Below are 21,144 nucleotides of genomic sequence, written 5' to 3' on the forward strand. Positions count from 1 at the left end.
TGCCTGGTTCCTGGAGCATCTCCTTCAGGTGTTGGCCATTCAATGCCTTCAGTTGCCTCAGCTGCAATCAGTCCACACACTTTGCAGAAACCACACCCTGACCATCTGTGGAGCTGGTCTGTACAACAGCTGTCTTAACCATTTATTTTTCATCCCAACAGCAGAATGGAAAAAATAATCTCTGCATGTGTGCATGTGCACACATAAACTCAGAACCAAACCTTCCCAGAGTTTTAAGTGAAATCAAAAAGAAGAAAAGTTGTAAGTTGTGTGTTGTATTCTTTCTCCAAAGCATTTTATTCAAAGCAGTGTAGAAGACCAGGGATAGGACAGGAGTTCTCTTCACGATACTACAAAATAGAGGAACCCCCTAGCCAGCCTATGATGAGATCACCTTGCTGTGAAGGACCCAAGTTGCTCACATGCTTTGAGAGCACCCAAGAGGTCCCAGACCCCAGAGACATGTCTGATCTGTGTCCACAGCATCATCTAACAGGGCTTTTCCAATCTCTGTTTTTGGGGTTCTTTGTTCTGTAAACAGATCGTAACCAATCACAGAAGTAGCATTGAAGGCTAGGATCAGTCACAGAGGTTGATCTCACTAGGGTGTCTTTATACTCAGTGGACTTCCTGTGTAGGGAACAGATATCTTGTTTTGATTTGAGTTCAGTATCAAAAGCAAGAGGTGCTGCCAAGATGATTCCCATGTGAGATCTGTGCTTTTGAAATCAATCCCCTTTGACCTGGAAATGTGCCAGTCTTGGTATTACACAAAGACTGATTCACTCTGACTGCTTTCCTTCAGCTTTTCTTAGAGGTGCACTGAATATTCCTATTATTAATACAAGGGAAACCTCACTGGGATTTTGGATGCTTTAATGTTTCTTGTAAATCACGTAAAAATAAAAGGAAGCAAACATTATAATGTGTCAGTAGCTGATATATCGCATAGAGACAGTGGAAAAAAATGTTCTGAATCTTGCTGCTTGGAGTATTGTTTCTTCTGTCCTCAGTGATAAAGAATGAAAAGCTATTAGTTCACTTGTGGGTGCCCAGCATCCTCCTTTTGCAGGCATCCTGAGTAGTCAGGAACATTTCTTTTAAAGCTTTATCAGACAACTGCTTTTGAGGGACAGATTCTTAATGCAGAAAGATCCTTCTGGGTTTGCTTCTATTAATTTTACATAAGGCATTTTTGTTAGCCAGAATTAGATAGCACTACTTATTTATGAATAACCCATGAAGGAATGCATGAGTCAATGTGAGATGCTTTCCCAGTCCCTGGTGCTGGCTATTCACAAATCAAGAATGGCATCTATGCAGAACAATCACCAACAGCAATATTTCTGCGGTATGCTTGGATTAACTTACAATGAATTATCTTCCCAGATATATGAGTTGCTTTCCCTGAAGCATGTTTCTCCCATCCTTCCCCTACAGGGGATTACGGTGGAGTTTTTAGCTGTGCACTTTGCATGGCCTCAGTCTTCTACTCTTTTACTAAATGGTTCTAACAATTGTTCCCAAAAAAGGAAACAACTGGTAGAGGTCGTGATGGGGGAAATGCAAAGCAGTAGTGGTAAAATTCTTGCCACTCAGGTTTTTTTAGCTCAGCCAGCCCTGCCTGATGTGAGGCACAGGGTATTCAGCAGTCCTTCTATGTGGTACTATTCATTCAATTCTAGAAATTGACCCAATGGATTAAGACCCCCAAAAATAGCGAATTAAAACACAGTGTAATTCACTTCTGGATTTTGGTCACATCTGAAGGTGTGTCAAGAGAGAATTCGTAGGGAAATCAATCACACTGAAATATGGGAGACTGGACATGAACATTCTTGCAAATTTTAGCCACGCTGTCTAAGAACTTGTCCAAATAACATTGTCTTTCTCTGGCACCAAGAAGTTGCGGAAGTCTGGGTAGTATTTTCACTCTGTCCCCTGCAGTGCCCAAAGGCACCAGGACGAACCGCTTGCAGAAGGAGCACATCATCCCTCACAGAGAGACAGTAATTTCAGTATGCTGTAACCCTCTCAGAATCTCCAGAAGAAAATTTTTTTCTAATGTGTTTGCTGAAGCACACTGACACTCCGTTCAGCCATCAGGCTGTTCATTTTGTGTACCAGAATTATATAGCCCACAGCAATGCAGATTCTAAAGTACAAGTGTTTATATCTGACTTTGGTTAAATTTTTCACAGTATAATGCAGAAGGAGAATGCTGACTTGCAATTTGCCAGAAGCTTTCCATGACTGGTAAAATATCAGGTAAAATTTGAAAGCAGAGCAAACACATTCAGAGTACATTTATGGGCCCTGGAATGCATCCAGAGTAAATCAGTGTGTGTAGGCAGTAAAACACGACAATTATTTGTTTCGAATTGACATTTAAATTACAAAGCAGTTATTGAAATTATTAGCAAGTCTAGTTTTTAAAGCACATTTTGTTAACTCGTGGATATAACCATTGAAACAATGGACACAAGCTTAATTGAATTTACCAGGATCACTACCAACAGTCATGTCCAGAAAAATCTTACTTTCCCTAATTAGTAAAATATAGTTCATTGGTATGGCTACTTTGTATGGGTAACTATGTGAGGTGTACTACACACATGTATCCCCTAACCAGATACTTCAGTTTTCACTCAGCATTCCTGTAAGAATGTCTGCTTTAGAAATTAGAAGGTTTGGTTTAGCATTTCTGCAGTGTGTATTCCGAACACAGTCACTTGGAATACATGGAATTTGCACTGATCCCCTGGATCAACATGAAATTTGTACACAGCCAAGAGCAAGAACTGATAGTTCAAGAGATTCAATGGTTCTACTCATGACAGTGAGTCCTGGCCTCATGAGAGAGGACTGAAGATTCTAAGAATTAAGACCTTTAAAATTTCAAACAACAAAATTAAGCTCAGGCCTATTTGTCCTTTGGGGGAAGGGGTGAGGCAGTGTTCACCCTGCATAATGAAAAGGGCTTAACTCAGGCTCAGAACTTTATACAAACAAAACTGAAGCCCCTTCTGTCAGAATAACAAGCAAAAACCTAGCTAATCTGTGCACAGAAGAATTACTAGGCAAATTTTTGAATGCTCTAGTTATTTTGTTTGTTTAGTAATATTATGCACTCTAGTCTCCTCCCGGAATTGAATTTCAGCTTTTCCTTTCTCATTCTGCAACAGTCCACTTATTTTTTCGGATATACTCCCTTTCCAGAATGTGATGCAAGTCCAATAGATACACGAGCCAACACTAGACAATCTGATTCCAGGAAATAATTAGATTTGTTTTTAACAGACCATGTATCCTCTTAAATAATACAAGACCAAACCTCCTAATAGTCTAGGCAAGAATATAATAAAATCCTAAATAACTTGCATTGGGAGGGAGCTCTGGAGGTATTTCAAATAGAAAATCAACTCTGTGATTGCAGCAGGTTACTCTGAACCTTCTCCTGTCAATTACTGAGTATCCCCAAGGATGGAGATGCTATTAATATCATTCATGTGGCTCCTGTATCACACTGTTAATATGGAATGATGCTCAGAATGGAAACAATCCTTGCTTCACAAACCATATAGTAACATTTACAATCAAAAAACAGCTGGAAGAATATTAACTTTCTAGTTGAAGCAGATTTCCTGGATTTTTAAGACCAGAGGGACAGCTGTGATGACGAAGTCCGAATTCCTGAGTAACATAAGCTGGAAAGTTGTCTTCAGACAGGCTGAAGTAGTGGTCAGGCACTCCTGTGAGAGTGCTGTGAGACTCTGAGGTCACTCATGCAGCAAGCTTTATGGTGTCATTCACAAAGGACAGTTTTAGCACCTATGTTCCACCTGCACAATCCTCTCATTTTTGGAGACCCCTTCATTTGTCTCTATCAGGCAAGGGAGCTTCAAGGATTCTCTATCTTGGCAATTACTTCAGGTTAAATTTTAGCCCCTGTGAATTGGTTCTGAAGTTGTTATTCAAACTCAGTTTCAGCAAAAGGATTGTGTACGGGGTTAAGGGCTGTGAGATTGGCCCCTTTGTACTGCAACTGTAATTCAGGAAGCAGAAACAGGCTGCGTGTGCATTTCAATGAGCTAAAAGACAGGCATTTCCAGATCTCAGCAGGTGCTGCTATCACGAAGATTTTCAGAGAAGATCTGATCCTTTCTAGTTGCTGAGTAGATGAGGTAAGGAGCCTGTTAACATCTTATTTTATCTCCTACTGTGTTGAAAGATGTAGCTTTCTTCTCAAGCAACATTTTTGTCTCCATATGGACTGAAACACATCTGCCATGGATCATGTACTGATGAGGCACCTTCTCCCTCTTCCAGAGTGCAGGTTTGCTGTTAGGATACACGAGAGGCATGAGCTGCTGCTTCATGACTGTACAGCTGTGCTGCCCTCATATGGCTCAAGGCATCAGTTCTGTGCCTGCCTTGGGGACGTGCCAGGTGCACTTCTGCTCAGCTTCGCCTCCTGCCAGACCTGCAGCACGGCTGTCTTTGCTGCCTTTGCAAAAACGACTGCAAACAGATAAAGATCAACCCTTGCCTCCTCTGCATGTTGGGTCATTTGCTGTCTTTTGTCCTAGGCTTTATTTGTAGGGTTCTAGCAATGGCTCTGGATTTTCAACGTAATCCAAATTTAAATTTCAATGAGTCTGGAGTATTTAGCTGCCTTGCATACCTCTGTTTTCTGTTTTCTGGTCGATGACTCTTTTTGCAAAGGCAGAAATTCTAAACTCATCAGGTGCGTATTTCTCTTTAACATAGAATCATAGAGTCATAGAAAATCTGAGACGGAAGGGACCTTCAAAGGTCATTTAGTCCAACCCCCCTACAATGAGTAGGCACATTTTCCTCTAGATCAGGTTACTCAGAGCCCAGTCCAACCTCACCTTGAATGTTTCCACCTATGGGGCATCCACCCACGCTCATTGTAAAAAAACTCCTTCCTTATATTTATTGTAAATGTACCCTCTTTTAATTTACAATCATTACCCCTTGTCCTCTTACAATAGGTCCTGCTAAAAAGTTTGACCACATCTTTCTTACAGGTCCCCTTTAGGTACTGAAATGCTGCAACAAAGTCCCCCAGAATCTGCTCTTCTCCAGACTGAACAAGCCTCTCCTAGCCTGTCTTCACAGGAGAGGTGCTCCACCACTCCAGTAGATTCGTAGAATAGTTCAGGTGGGAAGGGACCTTTAAAATGAAAGCCTTGTTTCTGTTCTATGCTTGGTCCTCTCCTCACAAAGTTTCCATTTTCACACCACTCATGATGCTCAAATACTACTTTGGACTTTCCCTTGCCCTGCCAGGAGCAAACTGAGTTAGGACAACATGCTGCAGACCCGGTGCCCATTCACTGAAGTCCTGTGCTTCTGGGCTGCTTGAAGAAAGCAGCTAATTAGCAGTATCCAGTGCAGTGTTCATATCTTCTCCTGGTTTGGAATGATCTATCTGACGTATTACTATTGTTTCCTAATGGCACATCTTCCTAAAATAGGTTTATAGTTCAAATCTAATGAGCACTTGCTCTTCTATTCTGTGAAAGTCCTTTTTTTGCTTTTTTTTCCTGTGCCAGATGGAAGTTTGCAGCTACTGTGGGGTCAATCACAGTTACAATGCTACATGTTTCCAGCTCATTACACTAATTAAGGATTTGTAATATGGCAAAAAATAACTTCGGAGGAGGACAAAAAGACTCCCACTTGAAGAAGATCACAAGATATTTATTTTCTTTCCACCTGTGAATGGGACAGGGGTGGGGATGTGTATTTTAGTGTGCTGGTTAAATTGAGGGTATCCAGGGACAAAACACAGTTGGCTGACATCCCACTCCTCTTGCCTTACTTCAGAAGCAGAAGAAAGGTCTGGAAGAAAGTGGAAGAAAGAAGGAGGTTTGGCCAGGTCCTTCTTCTTCACGACTCTGTTCCAGGTTACCCAGTGGCTGATGCAGGAACAATTACTGCCTGCCCTGCTGTGCGCTAGGCAGTCTCATGTCCTGCTGAGGCATGACACCTTTGAAGAACAATTCAAGTGTATTGTACAAAGAAACTTCTTGAACAAGGGACAGAAAGTATTTGCAGTCACCTTTACCTACAGAAGAGGAAAACAAACCCTTATGTTACTGGAGGGTGAGAATTTTTGTGAACAGATTTTGCATGCCTCTCCAAAAACTGTATCAAAGTGCCTTGTAGAAAGTTTCTGACTATAGGGAAGAAAGATTAATAATATTTCTCTCCTGGATAAGCATTTAATTAGTGACATGCCGGCACCAGATAAATGTTAAAACTTTTTGAATAAAATATTAGGAAATATCTATCTATCTTTTTTTTTTTTTTTTTTTTAAGAATACATTTTAAAAAACAGCTATTTTCTTAATATGTTATAGCTCACTTTGGAAATTTATAGTTCACCTGCCTGGACTACATTTTCCCAAGTACCATTAGTATTATAGACAACATCAAAGCTGTGGCATTCAGTTTTTGTGGAGCTGCACAGGCACAAGTTCTGCAGAACATATTCACACCCCAGGCCTGCAAAACTGGTTGAGAATCTTGGGAAAGTGAACTTGCATATCAAATTCAGACTGTTGGCCTCCCGAAAAGCACAATACGTTTGCTGAGTTTGCCCTGGACCCCACCTAGTACACAGAAGCTACAAGTAAAAACTCAATTATTTAAACTATTTTATCATCTCAGAGGAAGTTTGCTTTGGTTAAGGGTTGTTGTTTGCATTAGGAACTTTTGTATAAAGGGTTTATGAGCCATAAAATATTTTGGTTTGTTAATTATCACTGCTAGCTTAATGGTCAAACTTACCTTACACTCTGACAACTACTACATTTACTTTTTTATGCAAAGCTCTTCTCACTGTTAAATGTAATTCTGACTGGAGACAACATTACAAGGCTCATTTCTGCTAGTTTTTTCAAATGTCTGCCTAATCTTCTGCATCCTCTTCAGCCTGTGACTTTTCCCTATATTTTTCTGAATTAGGACAAAATCAGAACTTAGCACTATACAGCATCTATTAAAAAGTCTTTTGGAATACTACAGGATGCACAGGTAAGACTTATCAGGCTGTGCTGCTGCCATCCTCATTTCAGATATGCAATATTCAGTCTGTCCTAGAATGCATTTAGGAATAAGGACGGAGCTGAAGACTTTTGGGAGGTCTTAGAACAGGACTCACACAGCCAAATTATCCCAGATACGGGATCTTGGAGCAGTTCCATGTACTGCATATCTCAAAAACAAGCTTCATCATCTTCAGAGTGACAAAGTGGCTCATTAATTACAGATAAGCTTGGAACATTATAAAGTGTGATAAGCAAGTGTGCCGGTTTGGGCAAATCTGGAAGAAAATTTCCTCTGATAGAAGGCAGGTTACAACCATCCTTCCCCCACCAAGTTCGGGAAAAAAAGAAATTTTCCTCAGAGGAAAGTGAAAGAGATAAAAAACCTATTTATTTAACAAACACACAGGAAAAGGATAATAATGCTAAGTAATAAAACCTCTTGCTGTGGAGAGAAACCTGGGAAGATTCCAGAGTCCTTCTGTAGGTGTGGTCTCTCTCCCCCTCCTCGGAGCTGGGTCGGTGTGGGCCCACCTCCGGGGCCTTGGTGGAAAATTCTCCCAAGGTGTTCTGATGTTGAAACAGTCCAGAAGAGAAGAAGGGAAAAACTGAACTCCCAGCAAAACAAAGTTCAACTCACCATCTCCCTCTGGAGAAAAGGAGCCGAAAACTGACTGGAAAGCAAGAAGGGCGCTTCCTCTGCTCTCGCTGCTGCAGCAGGATGCATTAGGGTGTGTGTCTGGGACAAAAACAGTTGTCCTTGAACAACTGTTTGGAAAAGTTTGCTTGGTTTTTTTCCTCTCCCCCCTCTCAGGCTCACTTTAAAGGCACAGAAAGGCACAAAGTTAATTTCTGGGCATAGGGAAGAGATAGGGGATGGAACATCATAAAGTCACCCCAAGACAGCAAGATTTTCATAATTGGATATTTCCTTGTAGGCCTCTGAACATAGATTTGATGTTTATAGAAGCGGTTTCACTTTCAAATGTACCTAAAACCCTGTGGAGCTGATGAAAATTGCTCAGTTTCAGAAAATATAGATTATATTTTTAATATGATTAGCTTGGAATATTTTTTCTCCCAAGTGAGCTTCAGATTCCTGCATTTTTGTAGGGTCAATAGAAACACCAAAATTTTCACCCTGAGGGAAATTCAGATATTAAGGTAGTTGCTTTTGATAGGGGAGCATTACAGTTCCTGTAATGTAATTCAACATTATTTATTTTTCTCTGAGTGTGCTATCTCCATACAGTTTTCTTTGTGAAAACACCAAAACCAGATTATTTCAAGCCAGCATCAGCTATATGTGCATTTTAAACTATAGCAAACTTCATACAGACTTTAATCCAGACATCTTAGTCTCCCATTCTTCCTAAAGTTTAGAGTCATCTTTAAACTAGATCACCAGTGAGGTTGTACTATGGATGGTCAAATAATTTGTATAAAATATTTAGTCTTGATGGAATAGCCCAGTCAAGAAGAAAAAGCATTAAGGGACTTGGGGAATCTGGAAGTATTGGGTTTATTATTTTAGTGAATCACCATAGGATCTCATACAAACACAGAAATAATCAGTTCACCATGTGTATGGATTTGGGATGGTCTTCCAAAAAAAACCCTTTTTTTTTTTTTTAATTCACACATAAAATGTAAACTTAATCAGCAACAACTAAAGTTCTGGTAAAAATGTTAATGTTTAAAAAAATCACATTCCCTGAAATAAAATAGTTGGACAAGTCATGAATATCACTCTTCTTTAATGTAAGAAAAAAGGTGAAATTGTACATGGTCATGAAGCAGAACAGCCAGGGGCAAATGCTGCTACCCAAGTGAGATTTTGGAGGCATATCACTTATCTCACTGAAAGAGATGTGAGACCTTGGTAAAATTTATTTTTCTTATGGTCCAAACAAATCTAGCATGCTCCTTATCCAATCTTTAGGAAAACTTGTATGAATTTCTGAAATTTAATATTGAAGGTGAGATGACCTAATTACTCTTTTATAATAACAAAAGGTTTTTACAAATTCAAGATGACATTAACCTGTCTTTATTATTAGACCCTGTCAACTCAAAGCTGAGTGCAGTGGTAGTTACAAAGAACTCTTTGCTGGTTGTTACTATATGATGTGGCTTTTTGAGGAGGAAGGCTTTTGGGTGACGCTTTTCTTGAACTGCACTGCAATTAGAAACAGCTTTTGAGCTTTATACATCTTTTCAATAACTGACTCAGTTTTGCATATGAAATCTGGCTATCGGGCTTGTCTGCTCCTGTAATGGACAAGAGATCATCAGCATAAAACTAAAATGCTCAGCAGAGTGACAGCACGTCAAGAAACACCGGAGTCAGAAAGTGGTCAAGAAATACTAGAGCAAAATGTCACCCAAATTTAGCCAAAGATATTATAAGTCCTGACTTGTGCTATTGTGTTTCAGTCAGATCCCTGTTCACTGTGACACTGTCAGTGCCATAATTATGCCTCCCCTGATGGGGGAGAATTTTTAGAGTCTTTGCCAGGAGTCCGAGAGACAAACGGGACTTCTGTATTTTCTCGGTCTTCAGGTTGTTTATGATATCTTATCAGTAATTCACATGCTGACAGCATAGCATGAAGCAGAGCAAAATACAAAAGGCAAAATGCAGGAAAGCTCAAGGCTTTTTAAAGGTAAACTAACCAATGGTCTCTTAAAATGAAAGATATTTTCACTTTTCTACCAATTATCTTGTCACGTAGACAGGAACTGCAGAATTCTTTATCCAATCATCCCAAACTACTTCTACTGAAGAATATGGAGTAGTAGAAGAAGAAGAAGGTCTGGAGAACAACAACAATCCTCCATTTTGAAGTTTTTTGCTTTTATCTACTTACTATATTAATAAACCCAAAAACTCTAAATTTTTCACCCTGTGACAATCTTACGTAGTATTCTATCACCTAGTTCACACCAGTGTAGATTCTAATTCTTCCCAGAGGGTAGGCAGTTTTCTCCATGGATGAAGTTGAAAAACAGTGTTGTCCATGGGGGTAGAACCCTTCAAAACAGGCAGAGAAATACTCTCTGCACTCTGGGTTCCCACACATGGAATCCTTCTCTTTCTTTGCAAAAGAAATAGCATCTGCACAGAATTGAAAGGAAAAGGCAGTAAGATGAGATACACAGGTGTGTCACCCCTGGTGAAGGAATGACTCTTTTCTTCTAGTCATGGAATAAACACATAACAAGCAAAAACAAATCGTCAGAGAAAAACAAAACCTAAGACATGAGACAGAATATGATTTGTACACGTTCTGGCAGGGAGCTGATGGAGGCAAAAGAGCCTGTAAGGCAGCAGCTGCTTGCTGTGGGAATAAGAGCTGCTTACTCCTTAGGACTCTGAGTCAGAGCATTTATTCTCTAGCCTTAAGTTTACATGTGTGTTTCCACAGGGGAGTTCCTGTAAACTGGCTGCATACAAGAAAAAATATGTTTATTTGGTTGTTTTCTTTGAGACTTGAATGAAGACACAAGTTCTTAATATAATATTTTATTTACCTTGCTGAGCACGAACAACATCTACCAAAGCCATACATAACCTCAAACAAACAGAGAATATGGACAGTAAGGGACCTTCTCAGACTACAGAGATAAATTCTAAGCTTCCTTTCTAGAAAACAGCTTTGACTCAACTTAGCAACTACATTTTTTTGTTCACTTCATGGAAGGCTTTAACAAAAAAGCCATATGCAAAAATACATACAGACATCTGGGGGACAGAAAAAAGACCTGGTCCTTTTGAATGTGGTACACAGGGAAAGCCACTGGCTACTAGTGGGTCATTACTTGTGAGTGTCTCCTCTCAAGTTTATCAAAGTTGGATAGCATCTTTGCAGGCTTTACCAATATTTACCTCAACTCACTGATCACTCTTTCTTATGTCATGTACCACATATATATGACAGGTTTTTTTTCTGTTACCTACCTGGAAGACTACATTTTCTAAAAGAGTGGAATAATGAATGATAATTAAAAACAAACCAACAAAAAAAACACAAAAAAAGACGGCCTCCCCCCCCCCATAGCTAGCAAAACATGCTTTTCTGTTAATGCAGCTAGATATAAACAAAGTTTCAAACAAGCATTGAGTAGCACTTGCAAAAATGGCACCTTTGTATATCTACGTTATGGTTGTTAGTCTCTACGTGGCAATCATAACAAATATGCAGTGAGAGCTGTATTGGTGACTTGTTTGCACAAATTTTGGAAAGACATGCAATCCAAAAATGCATTTCTTTTTCCAGAATCACCTGCGGAGGCAATAGGAATACCCCTGAATGTTTGTGAATGATACCCATGCAGTTTGTGAATACACTTCATGCATACATCATTGTTCACATAGATGAACCCAAACTGTACACAAGAGAATTTATTAAGAATCTGGCTGAATTTCTATGACACACAAAATAGCTGTGGCTGAAAATGCTAAATACTGGAATCTATATCTTCTGGCTTGATTTTAATAAGCATTTCAGATTGGGAAAACAAGTGGAACCCTGATCCATCTAGTTGTTCAATTAACATGGAGCAGCTTGACTGACAAAGCTGTACACGCATCCTGACACCTGTCAATCATAAGTAGCCCATCTGGGCCCTGTTCTATTTATTCCTATTCAGTAAAGAGATACTGCACAGGAGGCAGCTGGCAGGCTGCAGAGAACTCTCCCTTCTCCCTTCATTTCAGTGACTCTGCCTGCAAAAGGCAGGATCTGGCAGCAAGGACCCAGTTTTTCTTTTTTTGTGAGACCTGGGTACCGCTGAGGTAGCTCTGGCTTAACTGTGTAGAATCTGGGGGGGCTATGATGAAGGGGCATGTAGGTGGGACATACTATAGCAGTACTGTCAACCAGGAGATGAAGATCTGTCTCTCATTGTGCTTTTTCCCCAGGTAATTCCTCCACACAGTCCCCCTAATCAGAACAGAGAGCAAAGGGAATGTGGTGCCCAGCACTGCTCAGTGCTGAGAACTACTAAGCAAAAAAAAAAAATGCAATAGAAAAAGTCCCTGGATATTATGAACATTATACAGCAGCTTACATGCAATTTTTAATTTATAGCAGGACACTGTCTTTAGAGCAGGGAAACATACACATCTGCTGTCTTTTTGGAATCAGAACCACAGGTCACATGGCTGAGCTGCCACTTTAAGAATAATGTTATGTCATGAACAATACCAAAACGAAGGCCTGGGAAAGCTTCTGAGCTGCCAGCTTTCTGTCCTGGTTACCATGAGCTGAACCACTTCATGTGTGGACTTACAAACTGGGATCAGGGAACCTAGGCTGTCCAAGGGAGCAATGTGGGGATGTTCAAATTGCTCCAGGGCTGGAAAGCAAAACCCTGTGGGAGTCCAGGTCCTGCTGCTGCAGTGCCCAGTGCACCTGACCATGACACAGACATTCAGAAATGGGAGAGCTTATGCCTCCTTTATTTTGCCTTTACTTTTCAGTTCTTGACATATATTCATACTGCTTTTGAAGACTTTTGTAAAAGACAAATCCTTTGAGAAGGTATGAGGTATTTGAGAAGGTATTTTCCTTTCTTTCTTTACATGACAGTTCTCATCCTTTCTCCAGAATTTAGTTTTGCTGGTATAGAATTATGCAGACAGTGAAAAAACTTTTTCTTCACTTTTTTTCCTCATGTAAATTAAATTAACTTGAAAACTTTACTTCTTTTTCAATCCATTCAAGCCCAGAACTGTCAAAAGCAATGAGCCTCTAGGTTTAACAAGCTGGCCTAGAGCTGCTGCAAATCTACAGTCTCTGCCGGAGCAGCTTGGGGAGTTACAAAGCCTTACCTGAAAAGGATGCAAGTCTGACAAGGGTGAACCTGACCTGGCACCTTTGTCACTCCAAATGGCCAAGGGACACACAGCCTGGTAACCTGAATGACCACCTCAAAATAATGTCCATCAATGGAACTCAAGATGTGCTCCAAATATCCAGGGTATTTGCTGGTGAACATCCTGGCTCTTTGATCACATGGTGTAGAAAGGAGGAATAGAAGTTACTCAGGTTTGTATCACTGAGAAATGAAGAATGCAGTTCCTCTAATTTAAATTTCAGTGATTGCTACTCCTGTGTCTTGTCTTCAACATCTGTCTTTGAACAAGGAAAATTTTGCTCTGGAAGTATCCTCTCCTTTCTACTGGCCATAGGGAGATGCTAGGGTGACAGGTTCAGATAAAGATGGATCAAAACAGTAGATGACACACGCAGAGCATGTGCACATACAGGACAATGTAAGGGCTATCAAATAATGGGTTGTTTTACATGGACCAACGTGAAACTTCAGGGGATGCTACTTTCATGCTGCCATCCTCACACTCTCACCCTTCCCTTCCCCACTATCTGATCTGAGAAAAACCAAACCTGACATGTGGAGAGGGTTGTCCCAGGGACAGGATGGGCTTCCAGAGTGGACAAGGCAGTTGGATGCACAAATCCCCACACTCCCATCACCATTTGATTTTGGCACACAGATGTGAAGTCTTCAATCCTTATGTCCTGTTCCCTTTCCTGAGACAACCTCCTTTTCTACTCCCTAAGAAGGATTCTGGGCCCTTCTCAAATAATTTCTGAATACTAACACAGCACATGCAGAACATCGCTGAACCAGAACGGATCCACAAAATATTTTTGGAGGCTGTGAGATTCTACAGGCTAGCACAAGCCTCTAGGTCAGTCTCAAGTATGCGATGGAAATCAGTGCTCTGAACAATGATCTGCTGCTGCTTGTCCCACTCTGCCACTTCAGCCCCTGCAAGAACATTTGTGTTTCAGCAAACACTCCAAATCATTGTTCATTCTGTTTTGTTTGGCACAGCAGTGCTCATTTTCACAGGAAAAAAAAGGCAATAGCTCTGAAAACACATGGCCTGGTGACAGCCACAGCACAGCAATGTGGTGACAGTGAGCCCCTGAGCACTCGGGTGAGCTGGTGCCACTGCCAGTGGCATGACCAAGCCCTGCCACTCCCCTTCAGCAGCCACCAAGTGCACACTGCCACAGTCAGGGGTTATTTGTCTCACAACTCAAGCAAAGTCTAAACTGTAAAAGCACAAATGTGCTTGATTTTTGTTATTACTTTTGACTTCAGCAGATGCCTTGCAGACAGTGGCTGTCTCCTTAATATTCCTGTGGAACAGTTTTCAGCTATAGCTGTAGGCAGTCCTTTACAGAACAATTTCACAACCCTGCATCATGTTTATGTTTAATTAGGGTATAAGTCTGGAGTATTTTAGAACTGATAGCTCATTAAAATAGCATCTTAGCCATTGATATTCCATCTGGGAATTAACAGAAGAATAAATAGTTAGCCAGACTGTAAAATCAAGCAAAGTTGTAAACATTTAAATAAAACAAGCAAGAAACAACAAAAAACCCTATATGAGTGATAAATTGATCAAAATCATCCCTTCATCAGGTTCAAAATGAGGCCTTGCAAATGGTAGGCCCTTCCACTTATTCCTCATTAGTGAAGAGGGCGAATCTTCATGTGTAGAAGTGCTTTGCTACAGAGCACAGAGGAGCTGAGTGTCTCTACCTTCCACCTGTCATCTGTAATTTGGGTGCATGTGGGATTGTCTGGACAGATTCCCCTTCCATACTCTCATCTGGTTACTATCTGTTGCACTACAGGAACACTGCAGCAAGGATGATGGATACTAGCTGCTGGATCTTAAACATTAGCTGGACAATCAACTTAGAGCTCCCATTTGTCACCAGGGCACAGATTCCAGTCACCATCAGACACATTGGTCCAGTGGAAAGCTGGTGTATCAAAGCTTAGCGAGTATCTTTATGTATCCAGGCATTTCATCCATCCTTTCCCAAAAAAACCTCTTGTACATAGTAAGATGAGGGATGTATGCAGAGGCCGTGAATTCAACATTCATTCAGACATTCTCTGGGGTAATTGTTACTGGTACTTAAGCTGCATATGGGCACTAGGGACCTCATCATCAGAGCCTTTCGCACAGCTTCAAACATCTGACAAGCTGCAATGTGAGCAAGCCTGCCTGAAAAGGCTGCGGATGCTGGAGGCTCCATCTCTTGCTCATTTGCAGCACATATATTCAGAATTCTGGGAATGCCACTCTCCCACCTTTTCATACTCTCACTCTGCTTTGCATCAGTAAGATTTCAGACAAACATTTGTCGCTCAGCCCAGAGGGCAATATGACAACACACCTGTCATGCTTTCTCCCTGCCAGCATGCCTTCTCCACAGACAGAAAACTGAGCTGCTGCTGTCCTATTGTCTGGAAAGACAAAATCCCATGGGATTATTTTCCCCATTGTTTTCAGAGGTAGGTGGTTTTTTTCTCTGCTGGTTCTTCATCAGCACTTAAATCCTATGCCTTTAACCAATACTGTGCCATGACTTTCCTGACTGTGCCATAATTTATCCTTCCTGTCTGTTTTAACTTTATGTCATCTCCATCTCTCCCTGCTCCACTTGGACATGATTCTGTCAAGTAGGACATGTGAAGCACCAAGTACCATCAGCTACAAGGCTTATAGTGGAAGCAGGGAAAGAAGACCATAAGTCCAAAGGCACTTGGGACAAAAAGTCCAGAAGTGCCCAAGGACTTATTTTAGACATTTCTACTTTGGAATGCCCAGCCTGTTGTGATCATGGTTGGCTGTCCACAGTACAAGCCTCCTACTATTTCCTTAAAGGCTTGTTTATCCTGTAGTGCATAGCAAGCGACTCCACACTGCAGGGTGAACTAGCACTGTGATGTGGTGTTGGTGTCAATACCACTCCAGTTTGCACACTCCAAGATGGCTGGTTGACATTCATTTAATTTGGGATGTGTGGAAAAATTGGCATAAGTTCATGGTATCAATTTGTGGTCCAGAAGACCAGAACTCCCAAGTTCAAGTGGAGTAAATTAGTCTGCTATTCTTGCTCTCCTGCTCTGCAGGATGTGGATTTCTGAATTTCACCCCAACACAAACATGCATGAGTGAATGCCATGATGTAAAAGAGAGGAGCAGATTAAGTCTCTCCATGGCCTCAAAACACGGAGAGAGTAGGAGGCAGGCCAAAGCACATTTAAGCCGTTATCCCATACAGCATTCATCTTGCCAGCTCTGAGTCACACCTTCTCCACCCTGGTACATTTGGTACTTAGGGACACAGAACAAGAGGCAAGTTATGACTCTGAGACAGAAGTGACACGGAAACTCTGCAAGGTGGTGGCAGAGGAAGGTGATAGCAGGAGTATTACAACCTGATACTAGATTGAGCTGATACTAGACATTATTCCAAGGTATTTTTATAGACAGAAAATGTCAATTGCTGTAAAGTCAGCATCAATTAAATGACTAGTGAAAGAAAATCCAAATCATTGAAAAAGCATCACTGCTGAATATTTGTTTAATTGAATTAAGGAAAAAAACAATTCAAAATATGAAGCAAGCCTTAATCCTGAGTACCAGAAGCTGAAGGAAACACAGGGAAATGAAAGTTATTTAAAAACAGCATCTGTTAGAAAAGAATGTGGATTTGTTCTTGAAATTGCTGCAAATTAAAGAGAACTAAAAGCTAAAGAGAACTAAATTTCTGCTTGGTTGATTATCTGTTTTGCATATACACTCTGAAAGGGCCCTAGGGTATTACCAGTTTATCACAAAATAAAAAATAGCTACTTATAGACAAGTGCCTGAAGTTTATTTGAAAGGGCAATGTAACTTTTCAAGAGTTGCATATTTGCTTTTGCAAGTGCAAAAGTAACAACAAGAAACAGTCTTTGCAACTGCCTCCTTTCTTAACAGAGAAATCCATAATGATAACATCTTTAATAAATGCAGTTCACATTACCACAATGATGTTTGTCTAGCAATACCTTGGGAATTACAGTTAGATTTAGTGTTAATTAATTTGGTGCAATTTTCATGTGTTATTGACGTATTTTACATCCTCTGATGGATCTGAATTACCCCAGGATAATGGAAAATTTTCTGTGCATGAATTTTCAAAATGCATTTCAAATACAACAAAGCATACAATAAAGAAAAGCAATCTCGTGGGAGCATCAGCATGCAAAATGGAATTTCTAGTTCATGATCTGCACCTATGTTTCTGACGAGTAATGCGAAATCTTAAAATAAATTGAATGCAACAATAGCCAGATCCTTGTCTCATGGTTATAGCACGTCATTAAGAACTAGGTTTTAAAGTTCATGTCCTATTAAAAGGCTACCTGAAAATCAAGGAAATGAAGGTTGTGGTTAGTTTTTAATAACTCACAGAGAAACTAGTGCAATGAGCAACTTTTGAAAATTGGTAGTTTTGTGCAGCTAATGCCAATACAAATATCGTTGGCTTAGCTATCAAAGAGGGAAAGGCATTGATTCAGCCACACGGGATGTAAAAGTTAGAAGTTAGGAGAAGAAATTAGGCAATGGAAAATAAAATATAAATATCAGGGATAAAGCAGCTGACTGTGAAGACTCTAAGAATAAGCTGCCAAATTGCCACAAGCAAAACATGAGCAAAGACAAAATCTCACAGGCAAATACACTGCAGTGCTTGGCAGCAAGGGTGGCTTATCTATCTTTTTTAATTTGACATATTCCAGACCCAAGTCTGCAGCAATTTATCCTTTCATTTTTAAACCATGTTTCCCTTACTGCTTGCAGTTCTTGTGGCCTGGGACAGAAACGGCAGCAAGTGGGACAAGGAGGAGTTTCATGTTGGAGGCAGGGTGCTGATGTCCATGCTGCAAAGCACATGGGGGAAAGCCTGCTATTTTGGAGTTTATTTACTGGTCTATTTAAGATAAGCTACCTTTTCCTGCTTGTTCACAGAAGAGGAAAACAAATGAGACAGTGAAGCTGAGCAAATACCTGTTTAGACATAACCATGTGGGAGGTGTTTCATAAGGGCAGTTACAGTCAGTAACCAGAGGCACACCATCAATTCATCTAGATAATAAACAGGGGGGATTTGTAGGAAAATCTCATTCCCCCTTTGTTGCCATGACAGCCTTACGAAAAATATAACAAAAGATAACACAACCAACAAACTCAGGATGCGAAATTCCAATGAAGTCAGGATATTGTTTGATAGACTAGCTCAGTAATTCAATAAGAGCCGCTGTCTTCAAAAATCATACATACATAGACCAATGTTAGTGTGAAGAAAATGCATCAGAGGGAGCTGCAGCATGCTCCAGTTCAGTCTTCATGGAAAACAGTGAGAGAGAGGGATTAGAAGCAAGGCTTTTTGACATAGTCTTCCTTTTGTTGACCATAGAAATTTTCAGAGTTCATCTTGAATGTGTCATTCTGTCACCCTGATTAGATTTCTGTCTGACTTTTCATGTTTTGACACCCTTCGTGCTAGATGGACTTTACCCTCACTCATAATAAAAAAATTATGAGCTATTAAGCACCAATTTTTTAGTGCTCAGAACAAGAACCCAACAGAAGGTCAAACACCTCTCTCTCTACATAAAATCAGTGCAGACAAGTGGCTACTTAGAGCCAGGACACAAGAGAACTTCTGTGTTTAAAGTACTTAGATGAAGTATCCCATTCCCAGATTGAAGGTCCTCTGCCACCTGACTTCCAACTTTGCCTTATATCTGATAAAGTTCATAGCACCTAGAGCTTTAATTCATGTTTAAGTGAGCCCAGGCCTACACATCCCAGGAACTGAGCCAGACCAAGACCCCCTCACATGGCACATCTCCCACAACTCCCAAAATCTGCCAGACAGACAAGCTTATGAAATAAATTAGCTGCTGCTTTCCCTCTATCAAAAGCCAGAAGGCAATGAGGGTGTTTTAGGCAATTTCTACCTGTTATTTACCCATCATTTAGCATTGGGGCACCAGGCCAGCCTTGGAAACCTGAGGTGGTTCAAAGCCATATCTTGTAGGAGCTTATCGCTTGAATACAAGATGGCAGGTTAATGGAGAAGGCACAGTGGGCGCTCTCACACCCTCCTTCCATGAGAGTGAAGGTAGAAGGAGCTCATGAGTGCACAGTGCACAGTGCAGGCTGTACCAGGCTGGGATGGCCCGCCTCTGGATTGAGATTCATGGTCCCAACTTTCCAGTTTGCTTTCAGACTTTGTGTGACATACAGCACAGGACTCTTTCCTATCCTGTTAGTGACCACCTCAGCTTAGAATTGGTCTAAGGAAAAACTCTAAGCATCAAGCATGTCTTTGCTGCACAGTGGCACATCTTCAGGAAGAGATGTAAGGGACACTCCTTTCCTTCCCAGGGCTCTCTTTGAACCCTACAGAGCAACGGCAGAAATTGAACCTGCTGGGACTTCAGCTGTAGCCTAGGAGCTTCATATCTCACCATGGTAGCCAAAAGATGTAGCAACAGCTTTTCTCTTCATCTTGACGGAAGACCCTGAGTGCCACATCATCTTCATCTTCTAAAGAATGATACCTTCAGATCAATCAGACCTGTAGCTACCACTTTGGCAGAAGGGCTTCCTTGAAACTTTAGGTCAGATGTCTGAGCTGCAGACAAGTGCACAGTTTCAGGGCAGTTTTCTGACAGAATGCCATTCTGCAATAAGGGAACATCTACTGAACGTCCTGCTATATTGACTCTTTTCCTAACACGTCTTAGTCTGTGTCTATAAAACTCATTAAGATGGACCAGAGAAGGATCCTTGCTTCATATAACCCTCTGTGGATCAGAATGACCACAACCACCCAGCACTCAGCTAGTCTTCATGTTCCACCGCTGTGACACTCAGACAAAATTATTCTTCTTTGTGAACATTTTTACAGTGCAAAGTATCTGAAAAGTTGAAAATTCAGCCAAGCTGAGTGGTCTTGCTATAGCATGAAGCCAAAAGTGTATGTAGCAGGTCACAGAGAGAGGCACAAAGGTAGTTCTGGAGGGGTAGAGCTGTAATCCTTGGGTAGGGTTTTATCTCATACCTGCTGCTTGTGGAAAAGGTTGCTTGGAGCAAATCATCCTCAGCAGCAAGATCTTGCCACTGTCTTGAACAGAACTCTCTGTCATTGTCTGGAACAGAGACGTGAGGCAATGTGACCTGAAATGCTGTCAGCCCTCTCGTGTGCAGCACAGAACCAGTGAACACACTTTGCCGGATTTTGCTCCTAGGATCTGGCATGGCAAAGTTAGATGACACAGCATGCTGCTTGTTGCCAAAGCTGTCTTTCACATTCTTTACAGCTCTACAGCCACTCTGAATCCTAGGGGGACAATACTCAGTAACTCTGAGAAACACAACACTCTTGGTAGTGTACTTTTATAGGCTGATTTTGCAAGCTTTTGGCAGCTAGCTGTCACCACTTTGGCCAAAGCCTGTAAACAATTGAGACAAGGGCTATTACTTTTGCAACTATATGTGCTTCAAGCTGCTGCAAACACCTGATCTTTTCTTCAGTTCCCATTAATCTGCCAATTATAAGAGACCTGAACTCTAGAGCACATGGAGGACTGTGGGATTTCTCTTTGAGGTTCGGTGTCTGCTGGTAGCTGTCCAGGAGTGTAAATCTTGAAGGATAAATTAAAGGCAAGACCAGGAAACACAAAAGAAAACTATATCCAAATGAAAGCGTCTCTACCATCTCAGAAAAAAAAATAATTATATGAATGAATATCACCTTGCAGATGTTGTCCCTCAGCAGTAAGTGAGGCCCTGATTTACATATGTATTTATTTTACTGCTAGAGATGAAATATGACTTTTTTTAGTGTAGAAAACAACAGAACAACAGGAGATCACAAAGGTCTTAGAAAGGAGGTTGTAAACAAAAACACCTACTGGGCTCTGTCCTACATGAATGAAAAATTCAGAAAGAAAGAGGTGCTACTTGTGGCCCCAATGCACAATCATGTACTAGGGTATGACGCAATGTACTCCAAATTTACTGGATATTTCACAGGCACCAGAAAAACCAAACCCCAGGTGATTGCATTACCTAGAACAGTTTTCCTAATACAGTTCCCAGAAACCAAAAATTATGAATTTGATATTCCTGTCTTACTCCTCATGCATATACTCTGCCACATCC

This window comes from Corvus kubaryi, unplaced genomic scaffold, assembly GCF_017639235.1.
Source record: "Corvus kubaryi isolate FWS band 111438036 unplaced genomic scaffold, C.kubaryi_AGA036_p1.0 split1-65, whole genome shotgun sequence".
In the NCBI taxonomy this organism is placed as follows: Eukaryota; Metazoa; Chordata; class Aves; order Passeriformes; family Corvidae; genus Corvus; species Corvus kubaryi.